General features: G+C 38.0%; 1 protein-coding gene across 1 annotated transcript in view; it reads left to right on the top strand.

The window, feature by feature from the left end:
• Window positions 1-5,198: 5,198 nt before the first annotated feature.
• Window positions 5,199-14,775, top strand: part of SMIM14 (small integral membrane protein 14) — a 62,448-nt gene continuing 52,871 nt past the window's right edge. The window contains exon 1 of the mRNA XM_074274572.1: window positions 5,199-5,439. The gene's annotated coding sequence lies outside the window, so the exon portion shown is untranslated. The remainder of the gene's footprint in view (window positions 5,440-14,775) is intronic.

Raw genomic sequence — 14,775 nt, 5'->3', positions numbered from 1 at the left:
TAGAAATTGAGGCAATAAATTAATTTTGTTATTTCTGATGGGGTTAACCTATTCATAATTAATGCTGCATGGTGCTATTAAAGATAGTATTATAAATTAGTAAGAATATTAAAATGTGTTTTAAAACAGATACATGGAGTTAAAAAAATATCTGAACAGTGAGGTTTATTCATGTTAATAAGGCTAGATATTAAACATGTTTAGCCAACAGGTACTAGAAGCTTGTATCATACCAATAGATTGGGAACATCTGGGATCAGGGCATCTCTTTTTAATAAAATATATTTTTAAAATTTTGGAAACACAATTATTTTTTATTTCTTAATTGTAAAAGGTAGCTAATATTTATTATTGTTGCTTATCTTCTCAATAGGAAAAGGAGGGCTAAAGGGAGATACTTTGGAACTCAAAATTTTAAAAATGAATATATATATATATACACAGTATTATTTTCTTGGTGTTATAAGTTCAAAAGTAGTGTGATGCAGCTACTCAAAGATTAATGTGATCTCAGGCTTTAGTAAGAGAGACATAGTTTCTAAGCGTCTTTACTGTGCCTTGTTCAAACCATATCTAGAATATTTTGTTCGGTTCAGCTACAGTTGAAGGACATTGATAAAGTGGAAAATGTCCAACAAAAGAAAATTATGGTGGTGAAGAGTTTTGAGTTATTATCATGTGAGAATTAGGGGAAGGAACCTGAAAGTGGTTAGCTTGAAAAAAGCCCAAGTAGGACTTCATAGCTATCTTGAAATTTTAAAGGTTTTTGAATGGGAGATCAGATCTGTTCTGATTGGCTCTGGTGGGCAGAACCTGGAGCAAAGGGTAGAAGTTGCAAATAAGTCAATTTAGGCTTGACATCAGGAAAAACATTTCCCAATAATTAATTAGAGCTGTTCAAAAGTTGATTATCTTGAGTACAAAAGAGGACTCTGTCCTTAAGTGAATCTAGGCAATCATTGTAGAGGCAGAAATTATAAAGACTACTCCACTAAATTTCTGGTTACCACCCTTAATTGATTCAGTTAATGAAAAGCATTTTAATCTTTGACCTATCATCTCCCTTTCCAAGGGGCTTTCCCAGGAGTTTGAAAGACTTTGGAGGAAAATATTGTTTTTGAATATTTCTAGAGAAACTTAAAAGGACTTTTAAAATATATTTCTATATGGGACTCAGCAGAGTGCCTTGAGTGTAGTAGCAGTAGATGTAATGAATTGTTCGATGCATTTTAGAGATAATCTAGTACTTAACAGAAGAGGTAACTGAGACCTTGAAGAAATTAAACATACTTAATGACTTGCTATTCAGGGACCTTTCCTGGGCTTTTCTCAGCTCTCACTTAAATCCAGTTCACCTGAAAGTCAGGATATCAGCCTTATGGTGTCCTTGATCCTCTTGGAGCAGTATATTCAAGTAGCTTTGGTATACATAGAGAAAATGTCAAAGGGAAGTGGACCCTTGATCGTCCTCTCCTTTTTTTGTCTTTCTATCAATAAAATGCTATTCAAAGAAACTTCCGTCCTGCAACCATCACTGGAGATTTCTAAATTTAATCTACAATGAGTGATGAACATGTTTTTATTACTATATCTTATTATGTAAATTTTCTTGATAAATGTAACCACAGAGATAACAATTCAACTCTACCAGTATGGCATAAAACAAGATATATGTGTATGCTCATATCTTTGTGTATGTGTATGTGTATGTTTGTGTGTATTTATATATATATACACATGTATATATATATATATATCTTCATGTGTTATATATGCACTTATGTATGTTTACATGAGTACATTTATACACTGTACCTGTTTGCGTGTTTAATCTATGTACACTTACATATTATAAATGTTTATATGTGTGTTTATGTATGTTTATATATATGTTTATATATCATACACATTTATATGCTTGTTTATATATGTACATATGTGTTTATATCTATGTATACACCCACACATACGCATATATATGTATATATTTGCCAAAGGTGTTCACCCTTGTCAAGCAGGATATCCTGAGCAAAGTCCAAAAGGAAGTATTTCTTTTTTCTTTTACTTTTTTTTTAAGCTTTTGATTTTCAAAACATATGCATGAAAAATTTTCAACATTCACCCTTGCAAAACCAAATTTTTCCTCCCTTCCCCTCAGTGTCTCCTTTAGATGGCAAGTAATCCAATATATATTAAACATGTGCAATTTTTCTATATATATTGCTACAATTAGCATACTGCATAAGAAATATCAGATCAAAAAGGAAAAAAAAATTGAGAAAGAAAATTAAATGCAAGCAAACAACAAAAAAGTGAAATTACTATGTTGTGGTCCACACTTAGTCCCCACAGCCTTTCTCTGAGTGCAAATGACTCTCTTCTTCATAAGATCATTGGAATTGGCCTGAATTATTTCATTGTTGAGAAGAGCCATGTCCATTAGAATTGATCATCATATAATCTTGTTGTTGCTGTGTACAATGATCTTCTGGTTCTGCTCACTTCACTCAGCATCAGTTCCTGTAAGTGTCTCCAAGCCTCTCTGAAGTCTTCCTGCTGATCGTTTCTTATAGAACAATAATATTCCAAGTCCAGTAGAAACACTGCTGGATCAAAGGGTATGCACAGTTTGATAGTTCCAAAAGAAAATATTTCTAATAAATAGTTGTCATTGAATCAATTCAAATAAGTACCAACAAACTTTGTCCAGGAAAAATTTAATATTATTGAGCCATTTTTCAGTTGTGTCCAACTTTTGTGACCTGGTTTGGGATTTTCTTGGCAAAGACATACTAATGTTTTTCTTCTCCAACTCATTTTATAGATGAGGAAACTAAGGTAAAAAGGAGTAGGTAACTTGCCCAGATTCACATAGATAATGTGTATTCAAATGAACATTTGAACTCAAGAAGAGGAGACTTCCTGATTTTAGGTCTGACCCTCTATACACTGCACTACGCAGATGCTCTTGTGACATCCAGAAAGGATCTCTAAGTGTTCTCATTTGGGTATCACATCATGCTAATTTGATTCATCAATAGCTAAGCATCTAGACCTGGAATGCTACAGAACCTCCAAAATGAAATCTATAGGAATTCAAAACAGATGTACCTTACAAGTAAGGTAAAGATGATGATTAGGACAGTTTGACACTAACATTTTGAAGTATAATATTTATGAAGCATCTACCTACTATGTGTGGATTGCTGTGCTACGCTCTGTGAAAATAAAAATGAAAAAAGTTTCTGCCCTCAAACAGACAAATAAACAGATAAGTATATTTGAGATATTTTAGGAGGGAGTAAGAGCTAATCATGGGGATGAGGAGTGTGGGTTTGGTCAGAAAAGACTTCATATATAAGGCCTACCTAGTTCATAGGACTATAGAGTTAGACGGAATTTTATTTATTTTATTTTTTGAGATGCTGGGGCACCAGTATAAAGTATTTTTATTTTAATACAAAGTGTTCTTTACTAATTACAGAGGAGTATGTTTTATATTTAACATGTTAAAATTCGGGGCAGCTAGGTGGCGCAGTGGATAGAGCACCAGCCTTGAATTCAGGAGGACCCGAGTTCAAATGTGAACTCAGACACTTAACACTTCCTAGCTGTGTGACCCTGGGCAAGTCACTTAACCCCAGCCGCAGGGGGGGGGAGGGAACATGTTAGAATTCAGCTTCATTCACAAATCAATGAATAATGGGGTATACAAATAAGTTACTTGGTTCTCACAAATCTTAAGGAGCACTTGCCCTTTATACAGGTGAAACTTTAGTTATGACTTGTTAAAAAAAAGTTCACAGGATAGCAGAAAAAGAGCAGGAATTAGAATCCATGTCTAGAAAGAACTTTAAAAGTAATTTAGTTTGAACGCCTTACTTATTTTATTGTATTTCCTCATTTTTAGTTAGTCCTATGCATTTGAAACATGATAATATATTTTTATACAAGTAAGGAGATATAAAATGAGGGATTATTCCGATGAAATAATCTGTGAGAGAGTGGGTGGATGGATCCACTGTGGATAGGGCTGGGGGCCGAAGTCAGAAAGGTTTTTGATCAGTTCTTGCTTCCAACACTTATTAGCTGTGTGATTCTGGCCTGTCACTTACCCTCTAACTCAATTTCCTCATCTATTAAATGGGGATATCAGCAGCCCAACTCGTAAGGTGGTTTAATGAGATCAAATGAGATCTTTGTACAGTTTCCCAGCTCTTATTTTTCCTTTCCTTAGTAGCTTAAAAATTCTGTCGTTCTAGGAGTGCATAATGCTGTTCACGAGTAAATTTCTCTTCCCGGGAAGATGACCCAAACAAGGAAGGAATTTAGGGAGTCCAGTTCTGTGACACCTTTGGAGATTTGGGTGCAAAGGTACCAGGGTGTTTTGCCGTCTCCTTCTCCAGCTCATTGTACAAATGAGGGAACGGAAAACAGAAGCATGTCCCTGTCCTTGTGCCCTCAGCTCTGTGGATTTGGGGTCCGAGGACCTGGGTCCAAATCCTGCTCTCATGTGTTCGTGGTGTTGACACTGGGAAGTCATTTAACTTTTCCGCGTCCCAGAGGGGTTGAATTAGAGCAGGGATTCTTAACGTAAGGTTTGGAAACTGGTTTAAAAAAAATTTTTTTTTCGATAAACGCATTTCGACATAACTAGTTTCTCTCGCAATGCTAAGTATTTTATTTTATGCATTTAAAAAAGGTTCACTGGCTGCCCCAGACTGCCAGGTTGGGCTGGGGAGGGGCAAAAACGCCCCAAACGCGGAAGAATCCCGTTGTGACTCCGGCGTGATCGCGTCTGCCTTAAAGGCCCGGGCTCTTGTACCCCGTCTTGTACCCTCTGCAGCCTCCCACCGCGGAGCAAGGCCCCGGGCCTGGCAGCGGAGGCTGCTCCCCGCCCTCTGGCTCCGGGCTGGACTCTTCCCCCACCTCATTTCTTCATTTGGGACGCCTCCCTTCCCGACGAAAGCCTAAAGCCGGCGTCGGAGCACCCCGGGACCCACAGTTTAAGACCTCCCGGAGCGCCCCGATCTCCGGCGGCCGCCTCGTTCAGCCTCTCCCCGCCGCTTAGTTTATTTTTTCCGCCCCGCCCCCTTTCCCCGCGGAACTCCCGACGCCTCATCCAGGGCTGGGACCCTGCGCATGCTCACTTGGCATGACTTTTTTTTTATTTTTTTGGTGGGATGGGGGGAGGGAGGGGCGCGCGCCCGGGCGCTAGCTGCTGCAATCTGTTGCGCCGGCTCCGGGAGCCGGCAGATCCGGGTCTCGTGGCAAGCAGTGACGTGGGCAATCGAATCAAAACAGAGGAGGAAGGCGGCGGTGGCGGCTTCGGGGCTGGCTAGCTGCAGCGGTCGCGTCGGCAGCAGCGGGGGCTGGGGCCCGGGACTCCGACTGTCTTTCGTTCCAGCTCCTGCTCAGCCTGGCTGGGGTCCCGGGACGGTGAGTCTTGGCCGTCGCCCCCGGCCCACGGGGGCAGCCGTCGGAGGGCCCCTCGCCCCCTCCCCCTCTGGCCCGCAGCCGCGAGGCTCCGAGCAGCTGCAGCGCCAGCGCCCGCGGCCTCCCGGCTGTGCGCCTCCAGCTGTGCGCCTCCAGCTGCTGCTCGGGCCTGAGGCGCGGGCCTCCGCGGGCCCCGCCACGTCCGCCCGGAGGTCGGGCCCCCGGAAAGTGTTCGGGGGAATGGGCGCGGTGTTACTTTGTGTGTGACAAATAGCTGTGAGAGTGTGTTGTGTGTGTGTGTGTGTGTGTGTGTGTGTGTGAGTGTGTGCAGTTAGGCCGGAGAGGGAGAGAAAAGCGTTCAGAATGGGAGGGGAAGGGCAGGAACGCCCCCAAACCCTGGAATCCCAGCGGGAGCCTCTGCCGCGGCCCCCTTCCCATCGCTGGGTGGGATTCCTTTGTTGTGATTTATCGGACGCGAACGTTCTCTCCCGCCGTCTGTCTGTCTCTAGTCTCGTTTTCTCTCCTCCTTGTTCTCTATCCCTCTTTCTCTTCTCATTCTCTGAACTTCTCTGTCCTCCTTTCTGTCTCTGTCGCCTCTTTTCTCTCCTCGCTCTTCCTCTTCCCAGTTGTCTCTTTTCTTGTGTCCTCTTTTCTCTCTCCTCTTTCTCTCCCTCTTCTGTCTCCTTCTCTCTCTCTCTCCCCTCCCTCCTTCCGAAAGACTGTAGAAAGCCAAATGTCTGTAAACCCGAACAGCCCCGTTTTCCTCTTGGTCTCACGAACGGGACCCTGTGGAAGCGTCCTTGTTTTCTAGGGAAGGGATTGCTGATGCTGAAAACCTCATCCTGTGGATTTAAAACAATGACTTTTTTTTAGAAAAATGGGTGTTTTCTAAACCTCATTTAATCTTGGCAGAAAAAAACCAAACAAACCGTGGCTTATTAGCTGTGGAGGCTGTGGGGGGATTTCAGTTGCCAGAGAGGATGTTGCCTCTGACTGGCAGAAATTGTATTTCTTATTAAGGCTGGCTTCTTTTTGACCATCCTCGCAGCTTCTCTTTGTGTGATTAGCTTCAAATGGGATAAGTGTCTGCTTTTCTGTTAAGAGGATTCCAATAATAAGCTTGTCACTACTTTTACCTAGTAAAAGTGATAGATCAGGCTTACTAAATATACTCCGGAGTGTAGCATCAGTCAACAAGCATTTATTTAAATTCAGTTTTATTTTATTTTCACCTTGGAATTTCTTCCCAATCCTTCCTTTCCATTCATTGAGAAAGCAAGCAAGAAAATTATAAATATTTATAGTCAGTCAAAACAGCATTGACTTATTTATCATCTGCCAGGCCCTTTGCTGAGCTCTGAGGATGCCAAGAAAGCGCCCTCCTTTGGACTCCAACATGCCCCCTAGGTTGCACACCAAAAGGAACCTTCTCATTCTTTCTAGAGCTCGTTGGTCTTGTACTTACATCTTATCGGTACCCTCCGATCCTCTGATTTGGAAGAGCACAGGGGAGCCGAGGCTGCTCTCTAAAGTGCCCTTTTTCGGAGGGGCCATCGCTCCATTTCCCATCTGCTTGCGCCCCTTTGGACTCCATCCTCCTACACCCTCCCCGGCTTCCAGCTTCCTTTTCTTGTCTTCTTTCATAGGACTCAAACCTCATTGGTCAGAGAGTAGTTCCTGGCAGGTAGCAGAAGCTGAATAAATATTTATTGACTGATGAAAACTCATGTTTTAGTGGAGGAGACTACGTGTACGTGTACCAACAGCTACGTATATATACAGGATAAATGGGACAAAGTGCTATTGCACTAGCCCCGGCCCAAGGTGAGAGGACCCCCAGAGTCAGAGGTGAGGGAAAAGAAAGACGCCATCTCTTGGGGGTCTCCCCATCTCTAGCTTTTTGTCAGTGTTTTTATGGATTCTGCCTGGCACTGGTCCCCAGCGTTACACCTGGTGTGGTCTGCCTCTGCGGGGCCCAAAACTGGATCCCATCCCTTTGTGTCCTTAGCTTATTCAGGAGAGGCTGTATTACTGACCCAGTGCTGAGAACTTCTTTTAAAGGGAAGAGGACAAGTGTTGTTCTCAAAAAGAGCTTCCTAGTCAATTTGTTTGCTACTGTATTCTTGTTAGATACAAAGAAAAATCGGAACAAAATGGGAAAATAGTAAGATTGTGTCTTAAATCCAAAAGAAGATGGGTCCCTTTAATTGCCCTTGCCATGAGCTCATGAGATCTTTACAGAAACTCTGTTTCTAGGACTTCTGTTTGAATCCTCATCTCAACCTAGGAATATATTACTTTTATATCATTACATAAGTTACTTTTTACATAGACAAAAAATTTGATTTTTGATTGGCAAGAAATTATGGAATTGCCTTTTTTCAGCTCCTGTGCTTTTGTGCTAACACATCACTTTAGTGCTTTAGCCTATTTGTGCATACCCTTCGATGTTTGATCTAATGAACCAACATGTAAAAAATTAACCTATACATATTTACTTCCAGTTTCAATGTTATCTTGAATAAATTCTGTCTCTTAACTGAACAAACCTGGAAAAACCACCGTGTTAGGAAAAGGGACACCAAGAACTTACATATTAACATTGAACCTTGGGAAGAGAAGAATCACCAATCGTTTGCTACACAGTGTCATAGGGCTGTGTTGTTGACCCAGTGCAGTAGCTGATGGTCACCTAGGGTTGCTTGTCCTCTTGGATGTCCCCTAAGGGGTTTTAAAACTATAAACCCAAATGTCCTAATCTATGTTAGTTACCTGTGGCATATCCGCAGTATGTTTATCTTTGTTCTCTCTGTTCAGCCTTGTCTTTGTGACGGTGTGTTCCAGAAGTTTATGGGTTTTGTGGACTAGTCCTTCCAATTCTTATTTTATTTATCTCAGTCTTTAAAGGGATGCCCCTTGTTCCAGTACTTTGAGGTTTGGTCCTGATCTGAATTTATCTTAGCCAAATGGTACTTTATCCCTTCTCAGCCTTCATTTTTCTTGATTGAAGAGTTCTCATCTTTTCACTATATTCTCTTGACCTCTGCTTTCCTGAATTAATAGAGTTGCTCTTCTCTGGATGGTTTCTACTTATGTTATAACTTCTAGGTGAAGGGAATGTCCAGGGTATTTCAGATAGAAAATTATGCCCTGTTTGGTAAAGAGGAGGTTAAAGGATCATCGTTTAGAGGTGGTCTTGCTTAGCACTTTTCCTTCTACAAATGAGTACATTGAAGCCCGGAGTTACCTGTATGTGGTGGAACCATGTTCCCCTGTTTTAACAACAGAGCTATTTCCACTGCTCATGTTTTCTCTTTTTGTTCTCTTAATACTGTTTGCACTTGGTGGGACAGAGAGCCATTTGGATAAGTATCTTAGAACAGTTTGTCGTGACCTCCAAGGCCATTTCCCACATTATACTGATAGATGGAATTCATCATTCTGTGTATATGGTTCAGTTCCTTTTATTTTAAAAAAAAAAAGTGTATTGAAGACTTTTTGTTTTTGGATATTTTTTCTTTCCTTCACTACCAACTTTCTCTTTAAACAAAGATTCCATGCAACAAGTCAACACCTACTTTTCTGCCTTTCTGCCAAGTAAAGGGAGGTACATTTATCATTCTTTCTCCAGGACAAAAAAAAAAGGCTTAATTTATTTTGTATCAGTTTATACAGATCTCATGCTTACTTAAATTCCTTATTCATCATTTCTTATGCCATAATTTAAAATTATATTTATGTACTGTTTTGTCTAACTTCATTTGATGATTGACCATCTTTTCTCCAGTTTTTTGCCTTTGCAAAAAAAAAAAGGGGGGGGCTTCTGTGACTCTTTTGTTCTATGTGAGAGCTTTCTATCAAGGTTCTAGAATTATAGGTCATTTGGTTAAAGTATAAAAACTGTTTAATGCCTTTATTTGAATAATCACAAATTGTTTTCAAGATAATCAAGCTGATTCACCATTTTAGCACCAGTGCCTATGTCATATCTGTTTATGTCCTATCTGTTTTCTTATTAGTTCTGCAACCTTGCTTTTTTTTTTTTTTTCATTGCTGTTTTTGCTAATTTGCTGTCTATGAAGTAAAAATATTTCTCATAATTGATGTGGAGCAATCTGGCATAAGGTATTGACAATTTGCATTTCTTTTGAAATCTATTTGTGTCATTGACCACTCACCTATTTGTGAATTGGTCTTAATCATGTCTGAAGTTCTGAGGCTTTTCATTTCTTTTAACAATGATTCTTCATTTTTTCCCACTTTGCATTGAAGTCACTGAGGGTGATCATTGATTGAATTTGGAAAGTCTTACAGAGTTCCGCATAAAATTTCTCTACCTCTTCATGTGTCTATTTTTGTTATAACTTCTAGGTGAAGGGGATGCCCAGGGTATTTCATATAGGAAATTACGTCCTGTTTGGTAAAGAGAGGATGTTCAAGGATCATCGTTTAGAGGTGATCTTGCTTAGCACTTTACTTCTACAAATGAGTACATTGAAGCCCAGAGTTTCACTGGTACCAGTATGTGGTGGAACCATGAGCAATTGATAAAGTACAATTAATTTTTTGGTGGTCTTTTTGCAAGTAATTATAAATATTGCAATAAGAGAAGACCAGATATCCCCTGATAATATTTTATTACTTTTAGGTATACAACAAAAACAGAGAGTTCCTTTCTTTGCCTCACAACTGTCTCACAGCTCTTATTCTGATTCCATTTTACCAAGAATGTGAAAATTGACATTCACTTCCTCTGACAGCCCGTCCTGCTCATGAATCCTTGGATAAGGAGTTCATATTTAATAGTCAAAAATAATTGAAAAACCCACACTACAATTCTTAACATCCTCTATAACTGAAGAAACAGAAGGGAGCACAAAACTTTGAGGAGCTATATACCATGAATATAGGTTGGTATTTTTATGTTGCTAGATAGCCCAGCAAAAATCACTGGTTAGCACTCCAGTTACTTAAGTCTTCCTGTTTTGTAACTGTATTTTTTATAAGCCTTTATTGTATTTATTTTGACTTCTAGGTACTTTATGCTTTTTTTTTGTACTTTTAGTGTTTTTTCTTGATTTCTTCCTTCTTCGTTATTTAGAAATGCAGAAAAAATTTTCTAATATTTTGCTTCCTACCTTTACTAAAGCTATTGATCATTTATATTTACTTAGAAAATCACTGTTCGTCTGAATGGTTTTACTTGGTGCTAGAGTGGCTGTTTGTTAACTCTATTATTGGGCATAGGAGCCACAGAATTAGAATGGGCCTTAGACATCTTTAGCTCTCCAAAGTGAAGTGGCAGTGGTAGTCATCCGATTGCTAGAATGTTAGCTCGGCCACTTTGAAAGGGGGGAGATGGCATGCACATCCCACAGTACCTTCAAAAGTCTGTTGTGTTCTTATTTCCCATGTGGTCAGACAGGCTACTCAGTTCATCTCTTAGAGATGGTAGCTACTTTCTCCACTCGTTTCCTAGGGCTTTGGTCTTCAGCCCACACTCCATTAGATTGGCAGCCTTTCACTTACATGGCTATCACAAGCCTCCTGGGTCAGTGCTTATCAGTCACTACCACAGAAGCCTTTCCTCCCTTTCCTTTTTTCATCTTTACAGTAAAACAATAAATCAAAACAGGATGATCAGGCATGGATAAATGAAAACCTGCATTGCAGATTAAATTTTTAAGAATAATTTTAAAAGTTTGTTTTGCCCCAGATCCACTCCCCTTCCCTCAACTAAATGTGTTGGTTTTATTGACTCTCTGTGGACTTAGAAGGCTGATGATGAAGATTAGCTTAATTACCATATATAATGAATGACTTTTACTTAATCCTGTTACTGAGGCATTTGTTTGGTTTCCTAAATGTGATGTTTACCTAGAAAATTTTACCTGCATACTTTAAAAAATCTTAAATGGAATATTTTAATTTGTTAACAGTCTAATAAATTTCAGTTTAAATGTATTGAAAATAAGTTGTATGCTTAATTTGTGAAAAAATGTTAAAATGTGGGAACAGTGGATTATCATGAGGGGTAATGGAAATGAAAGAGTTGATTTAAAACAAAACAAAACAGAACAGAATACTTTGAATGATTGCTGCCTGGGATTGAAAAATTGGTATGGTGATTTAGTAAGCACAGCCAATTATGTACTTCCATTTTGATTTACGATATCTTTGTGAGATATCTTGTTACTCAACAGCCATTAAAACTAGGTGTTGAAATAAATGAACTTAAAACTTCACCAGTTTAATTGATGGTTGTTTAATTAGGATCACTTTTTTTTTTTTATTAATGAAGTATTCAATCACATTGTTTTCACTTAAATATTAATATTTAACAAGTTTCTTATACTTTTAAATAAAATGTTTTCAAATGTTCATTTTTATCTCCTTTTAAATTTTCTGGTTTTTGTGGTCTTAAATTTTATAATGTATGTAATTGATATAAATAAATGTACCTATACTTAGGATATATGATCAACCATTTTTAACTGTTGAGGTGTACAGTCAAAAGTTAGGAGGTAACTAGATAGAGTTCAGTCCTTTCATTTTTGTAAATGAGCAGATTGAGAGTAGGAAAAGTGAAAACCAAAATCATATAGATACTAAGTGGCAGAAATAGAAATGATACTGCATTGCTTAGGAAGTAGCTAAAAAGCTGTGGTTAATGTCACAGTCACAGTCCTATGTGATTTTCTTTGTAGAATTGCCTTTTGTGTATGGCTCATCTTAAAAATAGGTTGAAATGATCAAAGATATAAAATAATCATTTATGGGGAGATCTACCTTTCCATTGTAATAATGAAAGTATAGCAAAGTCTGACAGTGGAAACAGACAACATTCTATCCTAGGATTTGTCTTTTGCTTGATTTGCAAGAGGAGAAGAGCATGTTTCATGATTTTCTCCCCTTAGGCTATTATTGGTATGTTGGTTACTCAGACTTTAAGCCTCATATATTAAATGAAAACTTGCTTAGCTAAGGGAAAGTCAAAATATTTGTTAAAAACAATTTTAGGGAAATATGCTAAATTTATTCATGGCAAAAATGAGATAACATTAAAAAGAACTAGTCTAGATTTCTGTTAAATCTGATTTATATGTATATTTATTTCATTTTACATTGTTTCGGAAAAAGTTCCTTTCTTAATTATTTTCATACTGACTTTTTCATTTCCTATTTTTTCACATCTAGCTTCACAGCACGGAAATATTTATGTACATATCTATACATGCAAACACACATATATACAGAAAGTATATTTTTTAAAGCAACAGAATGAAACTAGTCGCTTGACTGAATTCAATTTTAAATAGCACAGATGCAAACTACCAGACTTATTATAGATAGCCACGTTGACTTGAACTGAGGTAGAAAAATAGGAAATATTTTGAAGTGTTAGGAACCAGAATTAATGGTAAATATGCTTGCTGCTGTCATGTTTGATTTTGCAACTTTTAAAAAACATATAATTATTTGTGTTACAAGCAAATAAAGTCATGACTTCCTTGAAACTTAATATTACAAACAGATATTTTGACTCCACTCAAAGGATATCCTTAAATGTGACTGTCAAATACTTTTTCCTTTTCTTAACCTTTCCTCAGTTTGTTCTTTTAAGACTAGAACACCTTTCCATGTTATCCTTTACTTTTTCTTTTACCTATCCTTTAAGAGCCTGTTCAAGAGCCAATTAATCTGTGAAGGTCTCAGTTTAAAGAGAAATATTGAAAGATGGGCGAATTTACTTTTTGTTGAAAGAAGTAAGAACCAGAGTCTTACCAGACTTTTAATAAATCTTTGGTGACTTAAAATTTGGATTGGTTTTTGGGCTCTGAACAAGATGCTTCTCCCAGGTGAAGCTGATCACTCCAGAGCCTATCCCTGTTGCTGCTGACTCAGCTGTAGATACTGGGCACCTTTCCACCTTCTTTCAGCCTCCTCTGCCTTGGGATGATAGGATGGAGGGTGGAACCTGCCTGTGAGGCCAGCATGTGGACTTTCCAGCTGCTGTTCTGCTAGTTTTCAATTCTGCAGAACAAGATGGGGAGCTTGACTAGGGATCCCCAGTGTTGTGTCCCTCCTTAGCTCCCTCCCCCTTCCTAGTTTTTTGTCTTCCTTTATTTTATTTTATTTTTTTAATATCCACAGTGCTTAACACAGGGATTGGCATATGTTAGGCATTTAATAAATATTTTTTACTAAATTGATTAAATTTTATTTAGTACTCATGTGTTTATATGCTTTAGTAGTTGTTTTTGGTTCTTAGCCAAAACACATCCACATTACTTTTGAAACTAGTGATCCTACAGTTGAAACTGTTATTAACTCAGCATTGAACAAAATCTAAGCATAATATATTGAAAGCTCTTACACTGATAAAAATAATTTTTCATTTTTAGGAGGCTAATAACTAATTAAAATAACTAATCTCTATGAAATAAGCATATTTCAGTATAAAACTTGAAAATTAATTTCCCCAAATCTAATTTTATCAAATAGAAATGCTTTTTAATTTTATAGAGCTTGACAACTGTGGTATCATTCTTTTAGCTACTTATTATATATTTCCTTTGTGGCATTGAGAAAATCTTTTAAATTCTGTGAATTTATGTTTCATCACATGTATAAAACAGAAGGAAGGAGCTGAAAGTTAGGTCCCTTTTAATTCTAAAACTGATATTCTACAAGGTAAGTGCTCAAGACCTTTTGTTAGCAACTTTTAAGTTCATAATCATTTCCCCCCTTTTGTTTAACTTTAAAAAAATTTTTTTTCATATTTGTCATGTTGTGCAAGAAAAATAAGACCAAAAGAGAAAAAACACAAGAAAAGGGGGAAAAAAGATTAAAATGCTATCATAGTCTATTTACTAAATAAGATAAGCATTAACCTTTCTGTTAAAAGTTTAAAAAAAAAATTCTCTATTTTGAATTAGGAAGGTCCTTAGAAGTTGCTTAGCTTAAGTTGTACAGAATGCGGAATCCCCTTTACAACATCACCAATAAATTGTCATCTAGTCTCCGATCTTCAGCAAGGAGGAGGCCCATGCCTTCGAATGAAGCTTGTTCCACTTTGAGGCAATTCATATTGGAAAGTTTTGCTCAGTTTCAAGCCTTAATCTTTCTTTCTGCAGTTTCTAGTTTGATCCTGGAGCTAAACAGAACAAATCTAAGTAATTATTCTTCCAACCATTATGATTTGGGACCTGAAAGCAGATTCCAAATCATCCCATCTTCTATAAACATCTCCAGTTGATTAAATGTCTCCAATTTCTTGAATTTACCATTGTGTGCTGTGATCTGCTGTCACTCATTCTTGGTGTTCTAAAATGAGAC

Source organism: Sminthopsis crassicaudata, chromosome 6, assembly GCF_048593235.1.
Source record: "Sminthopsis crassicaudata isolate SCR6 chromosome 6, ASM4859323v1, whole genome shotgun sequence".
NCBI classification, from domain to species: Eukaryota; Metazoa; Chordata; class Mammalia; order Dasyuromorphia; family Dasyuridae; genus Sminthopsis; species Sminthopsis crassicaudata.
Note: the sequence above shows the minus strand (reverse complement) of the source record. Positions and strands in the feature narration are given on the sequence as shown.